Raw genomic sequence first — 20,445 nt, forward strand, 5'->3', positions numbered from 1 at the left:
ATCGTGTTTGGTTCAGGCATACACAGATCATGAAAAGTGAAAATATGGCTGGTCCTCCCCAAGAACCAGAGGATATTGTCATCATTTCTTGGTGAACCCTTCTGTTATTTATACTGTCTTAATCATTATCTAGTTATTCACAGGACTTGGCACAAATATTTCAGCAAATATATGCAAAATAATAATAATCACTATAATAATAACAATAGTGATGAGAACAACAAATGCAAATCTGACTGTTTGCTAGGTTCTAAGGACAATTCTAACTGCTTTACATATATTAACTCATTAAATCCTCATAAAAGTTTTATAAGTTAGATGCCTATTATTATACCTGCTTTACAGGTAAAGGACATAGTGACAAAGGAGTTAATCAATTTACCTAAGGTTACGCTCTTACTTGTGGTGAAATTGGGTCTCAAAACCAGGAAGATAAGAATTGTCTATGGTAGAGGTCTTCAAAATGAAACATTACTAAAAAGTATTAAAATGTATCATTATATTAACTATTTATGGTAATGTTATTATATTTATTATTTATCTTTAAAATATCCACTCATAGTTAAAATACTGTTTGTATCGGTATCCTTGCTCAATCTGAATGTCTGGTAGTCACATTTAATATGCAAGAAGCTCTAAGGAAAGAATGCTAATCCCCCACACACACCTGAGTGGAGTGATGTACACCCTCACTATACTGTCAGCTGACTGTAGTTTACTCGGACTTGGTTTAGTTGCATACACAAATTATAATATCTGCATTGATTTCAATCCATTCTCCTAAGGTGGACAAGTGGCCTTAAAAAAAAAAAAAATGACTCCTCCAAGGAAACTTGGGTTTGAAGATAGTTCCCACAATGCAAACATAAGGAAACAAGAAGAAAATGGCAGAGTTGACACTTTTTCACTCCAGAGAGATAGCCACATTACAAAGCACATCTAATCATATCTAATATGCTATGGTTTATTTTTGGCACATATAGATTGCAAGAAATGATTGAATCTTTTTGCACAAGAAGATTCAGAAACAAACATGAGTGACATTAATTTAGAAAATATATCATTTAATCTAAGTTAAAGTTCATGCTTCACAGAGTGCTATATAATTGTACTCTGCAAAACTTAACTTATTAAATCATAAGGCCATAGTCTTCTTAAAATAACAACAAACTTTTGAGGGAGAAGCTGATGTTTCTTAAGCAGATTGGAACTTTCTGGTTTTCTTTGGTTGCCATTCCTCACAGTGGACAGTAAAAGTTTACAAACTTTTTTTTTTTGCAATTTCCACATTAGTCATCATCTATCTTGAGATACAAATTTACTTCTTAATATTTCATTAAACTTGCACTCCCATTTTTAACTTTCTGCTTCTCAAAAGGTTTACTGCAAAAAAAAAAAAAAAAAAAAAAGAAAGTCTTGTGGAACTATAACATAGTTGGAGACTTACACCACACAAATAAATGACAAAATCACTATAACAAAGAAACTTCAGACTGTTCTTCCTGTACTCTCTGACAAAGCTATTAGGTTATATTTTGTGCAGTTATTGCAGGGACACCTAACCAATGATTTTCCATGTTTCCACTTACTGTAAATGACTCTCTTTAATTGTCTAGTAGCTTTGAGCATCTCTTAAGTCATGGTATAGTCCATGGCATAACTAGCTGGTACACAAAGTGACTAGCAGCGCCAGTGGCAATGAAAACTTCTTCCCCCACCACCGGACCAAAGGTGACCTTAGCCACATGAGCCACTCATGTCCAAGAGTTCTGTGATTTATCAATAAGCAGCTCGAATGCTATCCTGGGAAAGGTGATTTTGGTTACATTGCACCAAGAAGGGTTAGGAAAAGAGAAACAGATTATTGCTAGCATCCTTCCAATTTTATCATATGTTAAAGTGAGAACTCTGTTTATTAATCAAGCTTCTCACGTACTACTAAATGAGACTAACTGTGGTATAATGTGGGAAGGCTGGGAGTGGTGGCTCACACCTGTAATCTCAGCACTTTGGGAGGCCGAGGCGGGGGGATCACAAGGTCAGAAGTTCGAGACCAGACTGGCCAATATGGTGAAACCCCGTTCTACTAAAGATACAAAAATTAGCTGGGCATGGGGCTCACTCCTGTAGTCCTAGCTGCTTCAAAGCCCGAGGTAGGATAATCGCTTGAACCCAGAAGGCAGAGGTTGCAGTGAGCCGAGATCGTGCCACTGCACTCCAGCCTGGGTGACAGAGCAAGACTCTGCCTCGAAAAAAAAAAAAAAGTAGAGGTCTACCCAACCCACCTTAGCCTACTTTAATAAAATTATAATATGTCATTGAAAGAAAACAAATCTGGAATAAATGCTAAACCTGACAGGATGCCAGAACAACAGATGTCAACTGGGATTGTGCCAGGTAAACCAGGATATATAGTCACATTCTTTTTAAGGTCCCTTTCAAGACTCAGCGACTGCAATCCGATGATAACTAGGAGTCAAAAAACTACTCACCTCGCCGGAATTCTGAGATCAGATGTTGAGTCCCGAAATGACCTGAGTCTTCCCCACTAGTAGTCAACTTCCAGCTATTCTTTCAAAACTTATTAGGCACCTGATTAGTAAGAGACACTACACTAGTTTCCTGACCTCAGAGAACTCACAGCACAACAGGGAAATTAGAAAAGAAAGCCAGCCGTTCAAGTTCAACTCACTGTTTTGCCCCATCTTGGATCTCATCACCATTTTTTGGTTGGTTTGTTTTCTTTACATTTTAAAATTAGGTTCTTTATTATTGAGAAATTCAAATCAAAATCACAATGAGATACCATTTCACACTGGACAGAATGGCTGTTATTAAAAAGTCAAAAAATAACAGATGCTGGTGAGGTTGTTGACATATTTTAAAAGTTAAGCATAAAAGTATCATATTATGTCACAGATATCACAAATATATTTTCCAGTCTGACTTTGTATAGTCTTTGCTCAAAAAATTTGTTTTTCCTTTTATGTAATTGTTATTCTATTCTTTATATTTTTCCAACTTTTATTTTAGGTTGAGGGAGTACATGTGCAGGTTTGTTACATGGATAGATTTTGTGTTGCAGGGGTTTGGTAGCACAGATTATTTTGTCATACAGGTAGTAAGCACAGCACCCAATAGGTAGTTTTTTTATCCTCACTCTCCTCCCATTCTCCACCCTCAAGTAAGTGCTGGTGTCTATTGTTCCCTTCTTAGTGTCCATATGTACCCAGTGTTTTGCTCCCATTTGCAAATGGCAGCATGCTGTGTTTGGTTTTTTGTTCCTGTGTTAATTCATTTTGATAATGGCCTCCAGCTGTATCCAAATTGCTGCAAAGGACATGATTTCATTACGTTTTATGGGTGTATAGTATTCTGTTGTGTATATGTACCACATTTTATTTATTCAGTTGATGGGCATCTAGGTTGATTCTATGTCTTTGCTATCGTGAACAGTGCCACAAAGAATATACATGTGCCTGTGTCTTTACAGCAAAACAATTTTTATTTCTTTGGGTATAAATGGGATTGCCATCAATTTTTGTTTTTGTTGCAATTGCTTTTGGAGTCTTGGTCATGAAACCTTTGCTGTGGCCTATATCTGGAATGATATTTCCTAGGTTTTCTTCTAGAGTTTTTATAGTCTTAGGCTTTACACTTAAGTCTTTAATCCATTCTGAGTTGATTTTTGTATATGGTGAAACAAAGGGGTCCAGTTTCAATCCTCTGCATATGGTTAGGTAGTTATCCCAGCACCACTGATTGAATAGGGAGTCCTTTCCCTATTGCTTGTTATTGTTGACTTCATCAAAAAATGAGATGGTTGTGGGTGTGCAGCTTCATTTCTGACTTCTCTAACCTGTTACATTGGTCTATGTGTTTGTTTCTGTACTAGTACCATGCTGTTTTGGTTACCATAGCCTTATATTATAGCTTGAAGTTGGGTAGTGTGATGCCTTTGGCTTTGATCTTTTTGCACGTATTGCTTTGGCCATTCAGGCTCTTTTTTGATTCCATATGAATTTTAGAATACATTTTTCTAATTCTGTGAAATATATTGTTGGTAGTTTGATAAGAATAATACTGAATGTGGAAATCACTTTGGGTAGTATGGCCATTTTAACACTATTGATTCTTCCTATCCATTAGCACAGAATGTTTTTCCACTTGTTTGTGTCATATCTGATTTCTTTCAGCAGTCATCCCCCCTTTTTAATAGGTTGTCCTACCCATACACATTTACCTGGCAGAGTCTTTGTCGGTCTCGTTACCTCTGATGTATGCAGAACCCAGAATAGTACCTCGTGTATGGTTAATTATTCAATAATATCAATTTAAGGAATGAATGAATGGAGTTCTGACAGAGATAAACCCAGGCGACTTGGAACAGGCATCTAACTGAGGTAGGAAATCAAGGAAGTAATGGGTGAGCTGAACTTAAAGGGCAAGGAGGATTCAACAAGTTATGAAGGGCAGGAAAGTGCTTTCCAGGCATTGAGGAATAACATGTGTAAATGCCTTGACACAGCAGACAGTGTATGCTTGGGGAACTGCAAGTTATTCTGAATGACTGGGAAATAAGGTGGAGGCATAGTAGGAAATGAAGCTATGGGCGGGACCAGGTAAAGCTTAGGAATCTGGATTGGCCTTAGTAATGAGGAAATAAGCCTACGGTCATAACACCCTGAAGGCGCTCAATATCATCTCATCTTGGAAGCTAAGTAGGGTTGGGACTGGTTAGTACTTGGATGGGAATAATGAGGAAATAAGAGGTGATTTGGGATACCACTCAGAGATGTAAGCTGGTTTTCTGAAGATATGAAGCTCCAATCATACCCCAAGTCTCCCTGGTCATGCAGAACAATGATGCAATAAATACAGGAATCTAGAGTAAACTTAGCTATCAACTCTTGGAAGGAAAAGGAATAAGATCCATCCCAAGTTCAATGGTAGTGGACCTTTTATGGAAAGACCCACAGCCACATTTGTCTCAGTGCCACGTGTTACATTTGGGTCAGGAATGGTGGAGGGCCTGCTTTCAGGCACTCAGCCTCTGTCTACAGAGAAGTAAATAGCTGAAGTAATTAAGTGACTAATTAAATTAAAGAGTGATGAAACTGATCTGAATTCTTCAGATTTTCTTTTCCCAGCATGTTCTTTGCCTAATTGCCTTGATTTTCCAGTGAATTGCCACCCTTTATGGAAGAAACCTTGACAACTTGAGTACAACTAAGCAACGGGAATTTTTTGCAAGTTTGAGTGAAAGGTGCCTGGGGGAGGAAGAGACAGAAAGAAGGTGCAGAAAGCAGAAACAGGAATGTCTGTTCTTTTGACTGCACCTTTGTCTATACTATCTCAGAAATATCTCCAGCATTTTTTCCTAGTGTTATCTCTTGCTTAGAATAGCATGAGAATTTCCTTGTTAGAATTTTTCTCTCCAGTGTCTAACCATTGCAATAGGGTAGTTCTCAAAAAGCACAATCCCACTACTAATTGCATCCAGCTTCATCTCCCACCATCTCTTACTTTCACCCAACTCTCCGTGAGCCAGCCTGACCTAATTAGCATTCTCCAAACATACTCTGCACTTAAACACTTCCATATATTTGCTTTTACCACTCCCTCTCCCTGCAATATCCAAATTTTGCCCACTTCAGAATGTGGTTTAAATTCTTTGAAAGTTTCTCTGATCTTTTAGCTAAAGGGGACCCATTCCTCTTCTCGACTTCCATGGCAGCTTACCTATACCTTTTCTCAGCACTTAACACTTCACTTATATTCAGGCTGTGTATATAACAGGTTTATTTCACTTACCTTTCCTTAAAGTCTGTGCCTCACCCATGTTTGTATTTCTTAGACTTTTCTATCCCAGTGCCTGACTCATGTGGGAAGCCAATAAATGAATGAATGAGCCCAGGTGTCTGGAGACCTCCCTCTACCAAAGAGGTGTTTAAAGCTGATGGCATTTTTTAACAGAGATAGTCAAGCCACAGTGCATCTCTCCCCCAGCTGCTGGCTTATGTGGTACTAAAGTCCCCAGCTGTGCACAGCTGTGCCAGTTGGGGACCATCTGAGCATCTAGCTACATCTGCAAAATGAAAATACCCAGGCAGGGGTGGGGCTTGTCTTACTGATTACTATTTTTGCTTTAAATAGTTGCATCTCTGGGAAGTCTATCCACATTTCTCAGGCTTCTGGGTGGGCTTCTGAGCATTAGTACCACTTGTTAGCTACAGTCTGAAGAAGTGCTTTGGTCTTTTTTTTCTTTGTTCCCTCCGTAAGAGAAATCCTAAGTCTCTGGGCTAGTGAATTTTCTGGATTCTCTGCAGATAGTGGCTGGTGTCATGATGAGCATAGTGAGAACACCTGTTATAGCGAAGGATTATTACTTAAACTGTGTTTTATTTTGAAAGAATTTTGTAAAAGTTACAAAAAAGGCATGTAGTACAAAGGGAGGTGTGAGACAATGGAAAATAAAAATAAGTGTAGAACACTAAGGTGATTAATGATTAATATAGGAATGATTGATGTAAAACATGAAGGCCATAGGATCCTGTGTATTTGCTGCAGGTAGACTGCAGATCTCACTCCAAGCTTCTTAGAAACCAAAAATAAAATAGGGAAAGAATTATATGATTGTCTATACCTTATCTCATAAACACTGTGATTATTAGAATAACAGTGTCCGTAAGATAAGAACAAATCAAGTGCTCAAGGGGAGCACCTCCTTCCCCGTACCCAAAGAAAATGTTATTTTGTGAAGTCACCTACATGATGCAGAAAACATTGTCCTAAGTAACACAACATAAAAATGTGAAAAACACCACAGCTGAGTCCCTGGGCCAGACTGAAATCTAATGATAAGGAACTGCTGTAGAGATCAGCGGTTTTCTCCTGCTCCTTACAATTTCAGCCCAACAAACATTTTTAGAGCTGCTACTCAGTGTCAGCCAGGAGTAAAGGTTGCCAAGAGCCAGAGAACAGCAGAATATGCCAAAACCATCTGCATTTCCTCTTTTTTAGGAGGAACGGGTTTGTGGTAATCCAGTAACTCTCTTTCACTCTGATTCCTGGTGCCTCGTGGGCCCTATGACATGAAACCAGGTGATGTCCAGGGGACAAGACAAAGATAACTGTCCCACATGTGGACAGAATCTGCATCTACCAAAGGTGGGCAGAACGGGGCAGTGTTTTATATAACAATAAAGTTATTATAGCTCTTAGATTGTGCATGAACTGAGGAAGGGGGGTAATGGTACACAGATGAACCAGGTGCACACATCATTCTTATAAAGCTCACAGTCTAGTAGGAACAGCAGAGAAATAGCCAAAGACACCAGTGTCATGTAGCTGTCGGAGGGGACCCCTTGGCTACACATGAGCTTTCCCACCACAGCTCTTTCAAACACTCACATGATGCTCCACACCCAAGGATCTCCTTCTTGTTAGCAAATCCCACTTCCCCAGCTCAAGGAGAATAAGAGAACAGAAAGTACAAAAGCTCTAGCAAGACCTTTAAGGCTGCAGTAGAGTGAGTGAGAAAGAATACTAAGAAATGAGGCCAGAGAGATTTCTGGGGCCAGGCCGCAGGGGCCTTGCAGGCAGTTGTAAGGAATTACAATCTGAATGACGTGGGAAGTCATTGGGAGATTTTGAACACAGCAAAAATATCTAGATTATGTTACTAAAGAATGCCTCTGGCTACTGTTTTAAGTATTCACTGTAGGGATGCAAGGGTAGAAGCAGGGAAGATAAGTAGGAGGTGATTTGGGATCATTTAAAGGAGATATGAGAGAGGTTAGAGTGGCAATGGTAAGGTGGAGTGAGAAGGTAGAGCACACAGGACTGGGGAAATGAAAATCACCAAAATTGGGCTTCAAGAAAATTCACCTGACAACAGGGGAAAGAAGAAAGAATGTGTTGATAATGGGAAGAAATTGGAAATCCTGAGAGACAGTATGTCTCAAAAGTGGTCCATAAATCACCTATATTCAAATCACCTGCAGAGCTTAATATACAGATTTCTGGGTCTCCACCCAGAGCTACAGAATTATAATAATGATGCAGGAATCTTGGTGAGGGTCTCACTGGGTATTCTTTTCCATGTCAAAGTTTGGTCACCTTTGAAGTCCTTAAAACTAAAAATCAGCACAGTGTTAATTGATTAAATTTCAAGTTCAAAGATAAAATTTTGTAACAGATGGATATCGAAGCTTTTTTCTTCTTCTTCTTCTCCAAAATAACATTTTTCCTAGTCAGTTTTGGTCACTATAACAAAATGCCACAGACTGGGTCACTTATAAACAATAAAAATTTATTTCTCACTGTTCTGGAGGCTGGGAAGTCCAAGATCAAAGTGTCAGCAGATTCGATGTCTTGTGAAAGCCCATTTCTCATAGATAGCTGCCTTCTCACTGTAACCTCACATGGTAGAAGGGGCTAGAGAGCAATCTGGCCTATGAAAGAACTAATCCCATTTATGAGAGCTCCACCCTTATGATCTAATCACCTCCTAAAGGCCCTACCTCCTCATAACATCACCTAGTTAGTGGGGGGATGTTATAATTTTAACATGTGAATTTGGAGGAGATATAAACATGTAGTCTGTTGCAACACTACTTAATAATAATACTGGAAGTTTGGTATATATACTATGTGCTAGATATAGTCCTATATAATTTACCTAAGTACCAGGGAAAAATTGTGACAACTTCATCCCCACTTCCATCCCTCCTAAGACAAGTGGATGCTAAGAAGAGTCCTTTGCTTGCTGAGTGGAGTCATGGGTATTGAGCTACTGATTAGAGGCTGAGAGGGTGCAACAATGCTCTGTATAAGAAAAAGGGTAGAGGGAAATTCTGGGATGATCTGGGATGGAGCCAGATCCTCAGCAGAGCATGAGAGCCAGGGAAGAAAAGAAGACCTAAAGGCTGGCCCTGAGGAGAGCTGGAGAGGGAGGAAAGACAAAGTGGCAAGGACCCAGAGAGGAGCTCATGGGAATTAGCAGAGATCTTTAAAACAGGATTATACAAAGCTTTAGGAACTAATTGTTCCTGTGAAATAAGTGCTCTTCCCCACCACCTCCTATCAAATTCTTATCAATATTACCTGTTAGATCTGTTTGAGGGATGCACTGACGTGCTTGGTTCTGCTGTGAGGTGATACAGGCCAAGAACAGAGGTTGCCCATTTACCTTCAGTTTGCACCCCACCCACTCATTCAAGCTAATCCAACTCCACGGAGGTTGCCAACTTCACCCACATGAGACTGTCCTGCTCACCTCCACGTTCCCGCCCATTGAGCCCCTTGTGGCATTCCCAGAGTCTGTGTGGTAACTTTATTTATTGCCTCAGTGTTTTCCAGGTTGAGAATCTGGAATTAGCATAACCTTTAACCCACAGCAGCTGCTGATTTATCACAAAATCTGTTAGAGTCTCTTCCAGATGTTGATGTTTCTGACATTAAGCCATTTAATTTAAAATTGGCTCAGCTGCAAAATTAGGTTAAAGATTTTTATAGTCACAGTCTAAGGCAGAAATTTTACCCTTTTTATAAACCCAAGGTGCGAGTGGTACAAAGCACAATTCAAAGATGATTAAATTCCGGACCACTCAACGTTACAGTGTATCTGGAACAAGGCTAAAGGGTGGGAGGCGAATGGATTGTTCTTGCCTGGGGAGTCACTACTGAGCTTCAAGGATGGCTGCCAGATCTGTAAAGAGACTGCAGGTGTGTGGTGGCTTCAAGGTAGCTTGGATGAGAAGGGGCAATCCCCCACACAAAGAAGGAGCATATACATTTTTTGTTCTCAACTCTATCCTGAACTCCTGGAATCACTGCTGGTGCTTAACTGCCTGCCAAATTAAACTTTCCATCGTTAGGTTGTCCTGGGTACCTGTCTGAGTCTCTAACCTACTTACTGCTATGTAAAAGTTCCGGAGCCCCCACCCGTCCTGGAGCCCCGCCAGGAGAAGGGGAGTGGTAGTGGCTGTGGCTGTGGGGAGCAGTTAAGTGTGTTGGAAGGAGGCCTTACTCAAGTTTCATCAGAGAAGTGGGCATTTGAGGTAAGGATGATGAACATACAGATGAAGCAAAGACCAGGGTGGAAAGCATCTCAATCTGGCCCCCGAGTGCCCCTCCTGCCTTGATATTTCGCTGCCAGCATCCAGGCGGAATCAGAAGCTCAGGGGAGGTGAGCCCAGAGAAGGCAAAACCCTCTTTGAATTTAGGGCTTTAAGAGAAACATGAGCAAAATGGAACACATTTGAGGACAGAGGTGTCTGGAAGAGAGAACTCTTGGCTGAAATTTCAAGAGAAGTGGTCTGTAAGGGGTAAACTGTGACAAATTTTTAAAAACATCAATATCAATACTTTTTACCAGTGTGAAAAGACAACGTGACTTGTTCTGTGAGTGACAGAAGATTTCAGGGTTCAGCAAATGGCAGATACAGAAAGGTGAATTCTTAGGTAAATTACAAAAAAAAGCCCGTCTCTATCTCTGGAACTTCTAGAACTGCCTGGATAACCACTCAACAAATGTACCAGATGGGGAGCAGGCTGAGGCATTGGATGGGGATTTTCTTTAAAAGACCTTAGAGGTTCTTCAAATCTATGATCCTAGACTCAGGTCTACTCTTATAATGTTTCCTACCTTTTATGTGAAACTAAGCCTCTGGTTATCTGGTCATTTGATAAAAAAGTAAAACTCTTCACTCTAGAATATTAAGAATATGCAAAAGGTACCATATGGTTAGTGTTTTGAATCTTTCAGAATGACAATTAGTTCCTAAATGCAAAATATGTGTTTTTCATTTAATTATATTAGGGGACATGTTAGGCAAATTATGCAGACTGAAAGAATTGGATAGTGTGGATATTTTAAAATATTTGCCACAGCTCTTCTGCCAAGGAGGAGTCAGGTTTCTAATTCTTTTCCCTTTGAATGTTTTGCATCTGGATTTATTTATGCTGGGATAAATGCTCACTTCCTGACCCACAATTCCTCCTGGTAACAATGAAGCATCCACCCAGGACAAGCTTCTTCACCTCAACTTTGGTCAAACTCATGACTCAAAGGTTCTTTTAATGCAAGGGTTGAATCTACAAGACTCTACCATTCTTATAGACTGCACAGAGACTATGGGAACTATTTTTTTAATTAAAGCAGTGTGATGAAAGTGTTGATTGTAGGGGGAGTCACTCATTATCCAGAAGTATTATCTGCACTGCCAAACATCTGGATTTGGTGAAGAAACATCTAAGTGGTTCAAGTGAATTTTTCTTTTTCATTTGGATATTTTGGTGTCATGTAGACTCAGCCTCAGTCAAGACTTGGAGGAAAAACCTGGCAGAAAAAAAACAGAATTACTTAATGCTAGCATAACAATCTTAAAAGAAGAAAGATGTTTCGTTTATGATTGCCATGATGCAGGAGACACTGGAAGAAAGCCATTCTTCTAAATAAGTCAGAGAGTAATAACCAGGTCACAGAAAATAATGAACTATATCCCTAGACCTCTTTCTCAATTCTGGCAAATGAGTGGTAAAGTGGTATCAATGGTGCAAAGTAGGATAAACTGTAAATCAGGTTAGCAGATATCTGGAAATCCTGAATGCATAAAGTTTAACCAAAAAAAAATAGCTACAATCTTGAGCATAAATAAAACACATATGAAAGAAACCACTTACAGCCTTTCTGAAGACTAGCGAGGAATGGACGAAAGTCCCCGGAATTGGGCTAAAAATAAATACTATTAGACCAAGCCGGGAAAGGAGGAAAGTGATTCTGAACATTATCCTTCGTTAAAAAAAAAGAACTCTTTAACTGTTGAGAATGGATAATCCCCACACCCCTGTAGGCCTCTTAGAGGCTCAAGAAAAGGGATAGGACTAGGCATGTGCACTGTGGATGCATTTCCATCAGGATGAGACTCTTAAGGTTAGAAAATTCAATTTGTACTGCAGTTGTGCAGCTTTATCAAAGCAAGGAAATTTATAATATTATTCCCTTTTCATTCCTCCCCCATTCCTTGTCTTTCTATACCATCTGCAGGTTAACACAGCTCTCTGTGTAACCTCTCCACTCATGATCTGGAAGGCCGAGACCTTGGGTGCTGGTTACTCCCATACCCTGCCCTGCCAATTGCACATAACTTCTCGAGGCCTGTTTCTTCATCCTTAAAATGGGGATGTTAAATAATATTACTTTAATCATAGCATCCAGAAACAATAGTCTAGTATCCATAAGAATTAAGAAATTATTAAAGAAGCAACATTTGGAATATTTAAATGCATTTGCAAAATGATATTTCTGACCAAGTGGCAAGGGCAACCCAGAATCTAAGCACCATCACTGAGGCCCAGCATTGGACTACAAGGTAATAGGTAAGGAGACATGAGGGAACATACTAGACCCAGTGTTCTTTAAAAAATATTAATGGGACATGTAGATTATACCAAGCTAGAAGAAGCAGACCCCAGTGTGGGCAGGCGGTAAACACATGAATGATATTAAGAGATTATAGAAATATGGGTGGGAAAGAATGAAATGGAATTCAACTTGGAAAAATGCAAAGTAATGTATTTGGGAGCAAATAACCAGAAACACATGAGTTTGCAGTGTTTTATGGCAACAGAATTAGCTGGAGACAGAATCATCCTGCCAGTGACTGGAAGATGGATGATCTCTGCACCCCTAGAGGAGGCCGCACTTGGAACTCTGAGTTCAAATCTTCCCCTTCAAAAGTAAGAAATGAGAAAGAAAAATAAAAAAGAGGTCAGGAGAATGCCAAACTAATAATTAGGGAATTTAAGATGGTTGATTTAAGATGAGTTTTTAAATTTTGCACAGGATGGGCTGGCAGGTATCAGGCTGTGACAAGAACACAGAGCATTGTAGATCAAGTTTAAAAACTGGTGTGAAATTGGGGAATATTAGAGAAGGGGGTGGTCTTAGAAACCTACTCCACCACCACCCCCACTCCATGTTACAAATGAAGCCAAGACTCAAAGAGTTCAGAAAAGGATGTCATTTATTAAAGTGATTTCTTAAACAATAGAACTGAATAGGAAACCTCAGGGCCTCTTGGTTATTGCACCCCTGGCCCAGTAATCTCTGAATGTGGCAACGCTTTGATGTGTTCTTGCCTTTGAACATGAATTTATTCTGCCCTTGTGCTGGTTCCTATCCCCCAGGGCCCTCTCCTTGGTCCTCTGTTTTCTAAAGATTACCCTCCCAGGTCCCACGCCATCACCTATAACATGAACTCCTTCTTCACCACACAGGGAAGGTTCATGCACACAGCCTGGCTGCTGGTGAGGAAGCCCGTTTTAAACACGTCTCTCCTTCAATCAGAATTAGTTTTCCCTCCTGACTGTCCGCTTAGGCCTTTTCCATTTCCACTAAAGCAGTGATCACATTGGGTTACAAATCTGTTCATGCTTCCACACCATGACATCTGAGGGGAGGGGCAGTGTCCCAGTCATCTTCACATCTTCAGCATTTAGCTCAAGGCCTGGCATAATAAAATGTCTTCTCATGGATGTTAAATAAATGAAATATTCTGTTTTCTTCCCATCACTCACTTGCAAACCTCTGTTTCAAGACAGATTTTGGGAGGCTATATGTAGCGGTGGTGTTAAAACGTGACATTATTCACTACTTTCAGACACTTAACACCATCAGAGCAGAAGTCTTTTCCAGAAATCAAAGCTAATCAACCCATCATAATGTATTCACCCTCCCACCAGCACAACTGATTAGGCAATTCCATCATTTTGCTTTCTCGCAAATGTGTTTTATATTTCACAATATATTTCTCCACTAAAGGCAGATTCCATAGTGAAATAAATCGGAAACATTTGGTTAAACAGGAGTAACTTGCTTTTCTTTACTGTCCTGCGTATTATGGATCTCAAAGCTAGGGGTCACCCAATTTGATCTCAGAACCCTTTAATCATCTGTTAATATATTAGCTTCAGGGAGTCATGTTTTGTGGAAAACATTTGAAATATGTTGAGCTTTCTGGGCAGGTGACTATGTCACATGTTCTTGTAGTCGTATAAATAGCCAATGCTTACTGTGTGTCAGACCCTGATGCAATACTTTATGTGTATTAACTCATTTAATTCTCATAACCTTATAGGAACAGCTATTACTCTTACTTTATAGATGAAAAAATCTGAGGTATAGGGAGGTGAAGAAATTTGCACACCATCGCATAGCTAAAAGTGGCAGAAGCAGAATTTGATCCCAAAACTTTGGACTCTAGTGCCCAGTACTTTAAGCTAAAACCCCATTCCCTATAATTGTCATCCCAAGTTGACCCCTGGGTGCTGTGGAATGATTCCCAGCCCTTATGGCATGCAACCCATTTAAATATTTGAAATATTTCTGTGGCCTCTCTTCTCTGAATCTTCAACTACAATCTACAATCATTCCTCAAATGACAAAGTCCGAAATTCTTTTACCTTCTTGAATGATTGGCCTCTGACATATAGAATAGATTCTACGTCCTCAGTAATTTTAGGTCTCAGAAGTAATCCAGCCAGCCTGATGTGGTTTAACTAACACTAAGAACAGTAAATAATTGATTCTCTCTAGAAACACATTAGGTGTGGGGAGTCTTATTTCTATGTTTGTCTGTTTGGGATATCCAAATTATAATACTGGCTCACGTTTAGCTAAATAGTAACTAAAACCCAAGGTCAGCAAAGCATGCATTTGAAAATATTTCACAAAAATTTTCACTTTTGTAAATGACAAAAACAATTAATGAGCAAAGACTGCCCCCAGCTAAATGTCCCCACTTAGGCAAATCTGCAAGTATCACATAGGCCTCACTCAGGACAATTCCTGTCTCCCATCTGCACAGTTACGACCGTCAGTAACCAGCTGGCAGATGTAACCAGCCCTTTCTGAAGGGAATCATGAGGATACCAGTTATGGCCTGGGAAATGGTTATGTAAGAGGAACTGCTTTTAATGAGGCTCCCACTGACTTAATATTAGAAGCAGTGTGGGAGAGAGGATGAAAGAAGGAAATTAATAATTTTTAAAATTATTAATTAAATTATATGGATACAAAGAAACATGGGTACAGCCCAATGGACACTCAGAAACATAGCTCCCTCTCTTGTTCCACTAGAATCACTTAGTTCAGAAAAGCAGATTGGGAGTGGTCCATCACCTACGTAGAATGGTCAGCCCTCCACTTGAATGGGAATTTCCTCACTTGACAGATGGGGATTGAGTGTCTGTTGGCTAACATTTTTCCTCTAATTACTAATTATACCAGAGAAAGGGGCTTTATGAACAGAGTCCTGGAAATGTGAAATTTGATCAGTAGAGATTTGCAGTAAAGATGGAAGATTGATGTGTGACGTCAGACAGCTGGCCAGGAGGCGCATCGGGCAAGGAAGCTAGCAGCTGCTTATAGCGGATTTGAGAGGGTGGAGGGAGAATCCAGGAAGGGGGGATCAAAACTGGATCTTGGAGAGGAAAGATAAGGAGAACCATGTTAACAATTTTGCTTCCCCCCCTCCCCTTTGTGTCCTTTCAGATAAGAATACATTAATCCTCTGAGTTTGAGGCTATGTCCAGCAGGTGGCAAGGCCTATTCCTGCACAGGAGACAGCTGCTGGGACTGAGGGAAGATGCCAGAAAAAGGGAGCTTCAGGTGGGAATCCGCACAAAGCAATTAACCTTCACCCTGAAACACACCGGACTCCCCTCCCACCACTCACAAAGGAGAGCACAACGCTGCAGGCCAAACACTCAAAGCATTTCCTAGGGCAAGGATGCTGAAAGGGTCATCCAGGGACCAGCTGCAGCAGAATCCCATGCTCTTCTGTTTGACAGTGTGGATTCCTGAACTCCAGCCCAGGCCTCCAGAGTCTGAATATCTGTATGTGGAACAGTCGCTGCTGCCAGTCACTTTCTCTTACATCATCCTGTGTATTTTCTTCTTCACACCTAAACCATTATCTGAAATGATATCATTCATTTACTTGTTTTCTGCCTTCTCCACGTTAGTGTATGCTCCCAAGGAGCAGGAACCACCTGCTCAGAACAGTATCTAGCACAGAGGAGGAGCTTAATAAATAAATCAATGAATAGGTGAATTGAAGGGAAAGAGGGAAGAAGGGAGAAAGTTCAGAATGGCTTCCCTAATTAGTAACAAAGCTGAGCTGAGCCCAGTTCCTATGCCCTGGGGATCTTCAGGGAGTAGAAATCAGGGCAACAGCCAAGAGAAAAGGAGGTTGCTGCCCATCAGGCGTTAAAAACAACAACATAAAAGACTGAGGATTTTATATGAGTAATGAGCCCTTAATGTTTCCACATGCATCCACACACACCACAGACTCCTGCAGGGCAACATATCACCACAGCCAAACACAAAGACCCCACCGCAGCCAGGCAGTGTTCATGGACCAGCCCCTTGCACCTTTGTCTCCGGAAAGCCTTTAGTGCACACCTGTCATTCTGAAGTTGCCCCTAAGGCATCAATATGAGGCAAACATTGACCCCTTTAATTTTATTTCGTTTTTTAAAATATTTTTAATTTTAATTTTTCTGGGTACATAGTATGTATGTATAATTATGAGGTACGTGAGATGTTTTAATATGGGCATGCCATACCCAATAATCACATCACGGAGAATGGAGTATCTATCCCCTCAGCGTTTATCCTTTGTGTTACAAACAATCCAATCACACTCTTTTAGTTCTTTTAAGCCACCCCGAATGTTAGAACAACAGAAATTAAGGCACTAAAAGTAATGATAGTTTGCACAAAGACAGAAAGTGGGGAAAAGTCTAAAACCTGGCTTTCTTGCCTCATAAACCAACTGTCTCTTCCAACTTTACTGCTTCCTGCATTTTCTCTGATGCTTATTCTTGAAACAGCTACATGCTGTTTGAGGCTTATTTTTTGTAACTGGCAAGAAGGAGGGAGGATGTTAGCGTCGTACCATGCTCAGTAACACACATTAAACTTAATCTTCCTGTGACCCTTTTTTCCTACTTTTATACAATAAGGTTGGTAATAATGATAATACTATCTAAGGAGATGACTAGAGCACTCACAAACACAAGCTAGTGCTCACAAATACAGTGTATTAAAATGTAGCACCTTTCTTATATATACATATAATGCTTTCTTATAGCCCTATTCTATTAAATCAGTTTTTCAAATCCCCACCCCCTTGTAATAAACATAGCCTTCTCCTGGTTTGAGTCTTCCATAAATGGGAAGCTCAAGGATCAAGGGCTCTAGGATCTGGCAGGGCTCTGAAGAGTCACACAGGCTAAGTCCTCCCCTCCACACTGTCCTGGACAAGGCAACAGAGGTCCAGAAACTTCACATGGCATGGCAAGCGACATGGCCAGTTTCTGTTTTTTGCATCCGGGACTTTCCATAGGAACCCTAGTGTTTGGCATAATAACTTGGAACACTGAGGCAGGACTTGGTGGCATACCTGATATTTGTCCTCTTCATTACTGACTGATTAGACACTAAATCCCAATAACCCCGAGGCTTTAGACATCTTTAGAAATGTCTGCATATTCTTTTGTCACTACACCTATTCCTTCATCCTTAGGGGAGCTATACCCATGTAGAAGCAGAGTCATGGTGGTTATGAACACAAGGGAGTTATAGGGGACCCTCACTGGGACGGATGTGGAGAGCTGAGTGGCTGAGTTTGCGCTTGCTCCTCCTAAGAAGCTGTGTAAGAAAGACCTCCCTCTCTAATGGGTGAGAGAAGGAAATTTGAAGCCTTGCTCCTGGGAAGGTGACACTCACTCCTCAGACGCTGCACTATCCTCTTCCACAGCAGCTCTGAGAGGCATCATTGTCACAGCTGTGTCAGCCCAGCATCAGCACAAACCAGGAGAGGATAAAGAAGCAGGCCATAAGCAGGTCCTCTCATTTGCCAAGGGAAGAAAACTGACAGGCATTCCCTGGTGCAGGACAAAGGAGGCATCAGAAGGCCACGTGCAGTGGCTCACTCCTGTGATCTCAGCAGTTTTGGAGGCTGAGGCAGGAGGATCACTTACACCCAGGAGTTCGAGACCAGCCTCAGCAAAACCCCATCTCTACAAAAAATAAAAATAAAAAAAATTAGCCAGGAGTGGTGGCATATGCCTGCAATCCCAGCCTCTCAGGAGGCTAAGGTGAGAAGGATCCCTTGAGCCCAGGTTCAAGGCTGCAGTGAGTCATGATTGTGCCACTGCACTCCAGCCCAGGCAAAAGAGTGAGGCCCTAACTTTAAAAAAAAAATAAAATAAAATAAAGAAGTTATAAGTCTAATGTAGCACCATTTTTCCATTGAGCTGGAGAGCTTTGACAATCATGGAGCTGGGCTACCAAGTTTGTTGTGTTTTACGTATCTGCTCTCAAAATATTTTTGAGAGCTAAGCAGGATTCAAAATTATTATCTTTTTTTGAGGCTAGAACAACTAGGAGTGTCTTTCCCCCTTCTCCACTCAGGAAATTCCTCTTCATTCCTTACAATTCAGCTCATTGTTAAGGACCTCTGGGATGCATTGTCAAATTCCCCTACACAATCTTCTGAAAGGAATGAGTCTTTTTCCTGTGTGCTCCCACAACACTTGGCATACTCCTCAGTGACAGTGCTGTCCAGTGGGGTGCTAATTATTTGCTTTTCAAGGCTATTTCCTCCAACTGTGCTTCTCTCCAGAGCAGGGGTCCGGTTTCCTTTATCTTCATAGGCTCTTCCCCTCCTCACCCACCTACCTTTACCTCCCTACCTCCAAGTCTAGTTTTAAAGCCTGGCACATCAAAGGTACTGAAAGGACAGGAGAAAGAAATAAAAGAAGGAAATTTAAGTAGCTTACCCAAAGTCACACAGAAAGTCAGCATCAGAGTTCTGACATTTACTGCAGCACTCAATTCTAAACTAGGCTGTCATCAGGCTGATTTGATGGTTCACAAAGAGTGATATATTTTTAAGAATGATTTTACTACTAAAGAAATGAAGAACACACAGCCCGGGCCAGTAACTTTTTAAGTATGATTAGATGATGGCTTATGGGCTCCATCTAAGCTTTAAATCAGGATCATTTTCAGGTCTAATGGAAATTACATGGTGGCTTTGGCTTCACAGGGAAGGAACTTGGAGCTAATCAGCCTCGGGAATGCCACCATCTGAGATGCCAGGGCAAAAACAAAGAAATGCCATCAATTAAGAGTCTCTGTCAAGAACGCTCCAAGGCTGCAAGGCTGCAAGGCTGCTGAGATGAGATGGGACTGGAATCCTAGCCACAAGCTTAATTGCTTTGCAAGAAGCCACAGCTGTTGCTGTAGGGAAGCGCAGGCAAAATCCTGTTTTCTTACTTTCAACTTTCTGCTGACCTTGTTAGAGATTGTTTCTGAACTGCCTGATGCCCACGCCTATCTCGAATGGTATTTCTTCAGTGTCTCGTGTCTTGCCTTTGCTTTTCCTTCTATGCCCAGCACTTAATGTAGTGCCTGAAATATAATACTCACTCAAGAAATACCTGTTTGATTATTTAATTAAGCCACCAGAAGAAGAGTTTTAATACCAAATGACAGTTCCCTGTCACCCGAGAGCAGTACCCCTTTACTTTTTGAACCAAGATTGCTCTTAGTCCTTTCACTAGAATATAGGAACATGAAGAAAGGAGAAATAGCATTAAAAAATTGGAATTTTGTTCAGTCTATGACTCTGCATCAAAATTTTCCAGCCATATTCCATGACCAAATCAACTGTTTTTGAGACTTATTTCTTTTCCTCTTGCAAATGACAAGCAATCCTTGAATAACAAGTGACTTGTCCCAATTTGTAAACTCTTCTGGCCTCTGAAATAGCTAAAATGACCTAAGGCCTAACAGAACAGTGGCATGTATGGACTTTACCAGAAGTTGGACCCATGGGGTAAGATCTAGAGGGTTATTGGCTTAAGTGGTGTTAAGCAGCCTATGATTGGAAAATGAAATGAAATAGAATCCCCTCATAGAATCAAGAATAGATAGGCCTCATCCTAAAATAAACAGGCCAAAGAAGCATGGGTGGCAATGGCCTAATCCTCAAACCTGTTCTTCCCCCTTTATTTCACTTAGGTTTCCAAACATTTGTTTCTGCCTTCTATCTGTAGCCTTAGATCCAAACACATTTTAAGACTCTCTGCTCTTAACATTAAGCAATCTGCTGAACTCCTTTTAAAACTCAGTACAGTAGGAAAAGGCTCTGGTTCATAATGAAAATTTTTGGTGACTTTGGTTCTTCTTTGTTGTGAAAGGATTTCTACCACTTTATACATTTGGAAATTGGGGTCATCTTTTCTTCGTGGATAAAAAAATACACTCTTTATTATATTGCATAAATAATGTTTTTGCATTCACTTCACCAACAATACAAAAATATTTTCTCTCTCTCCTCTGGAGCAAAGAAAATGATTGGT

The sequence above is a fragment of the Hylobates moloch genome, unplaced genomic scaffold, assembly GCF_009828535.3.
Source record: "Hylobates moloch isolate HMO894 unplaced genomic scaffold, HMol_V3 SCAFFOLD_5, whole genome shotgun sequence".
In the NCBI taxonomy this organism is placed as follows: domain Eukaryota; kingdom Metazoa; phylum Chordata; class Mammalia; order Primates; family Hylobatidae; genus Hylobates; species Hylobates moloch.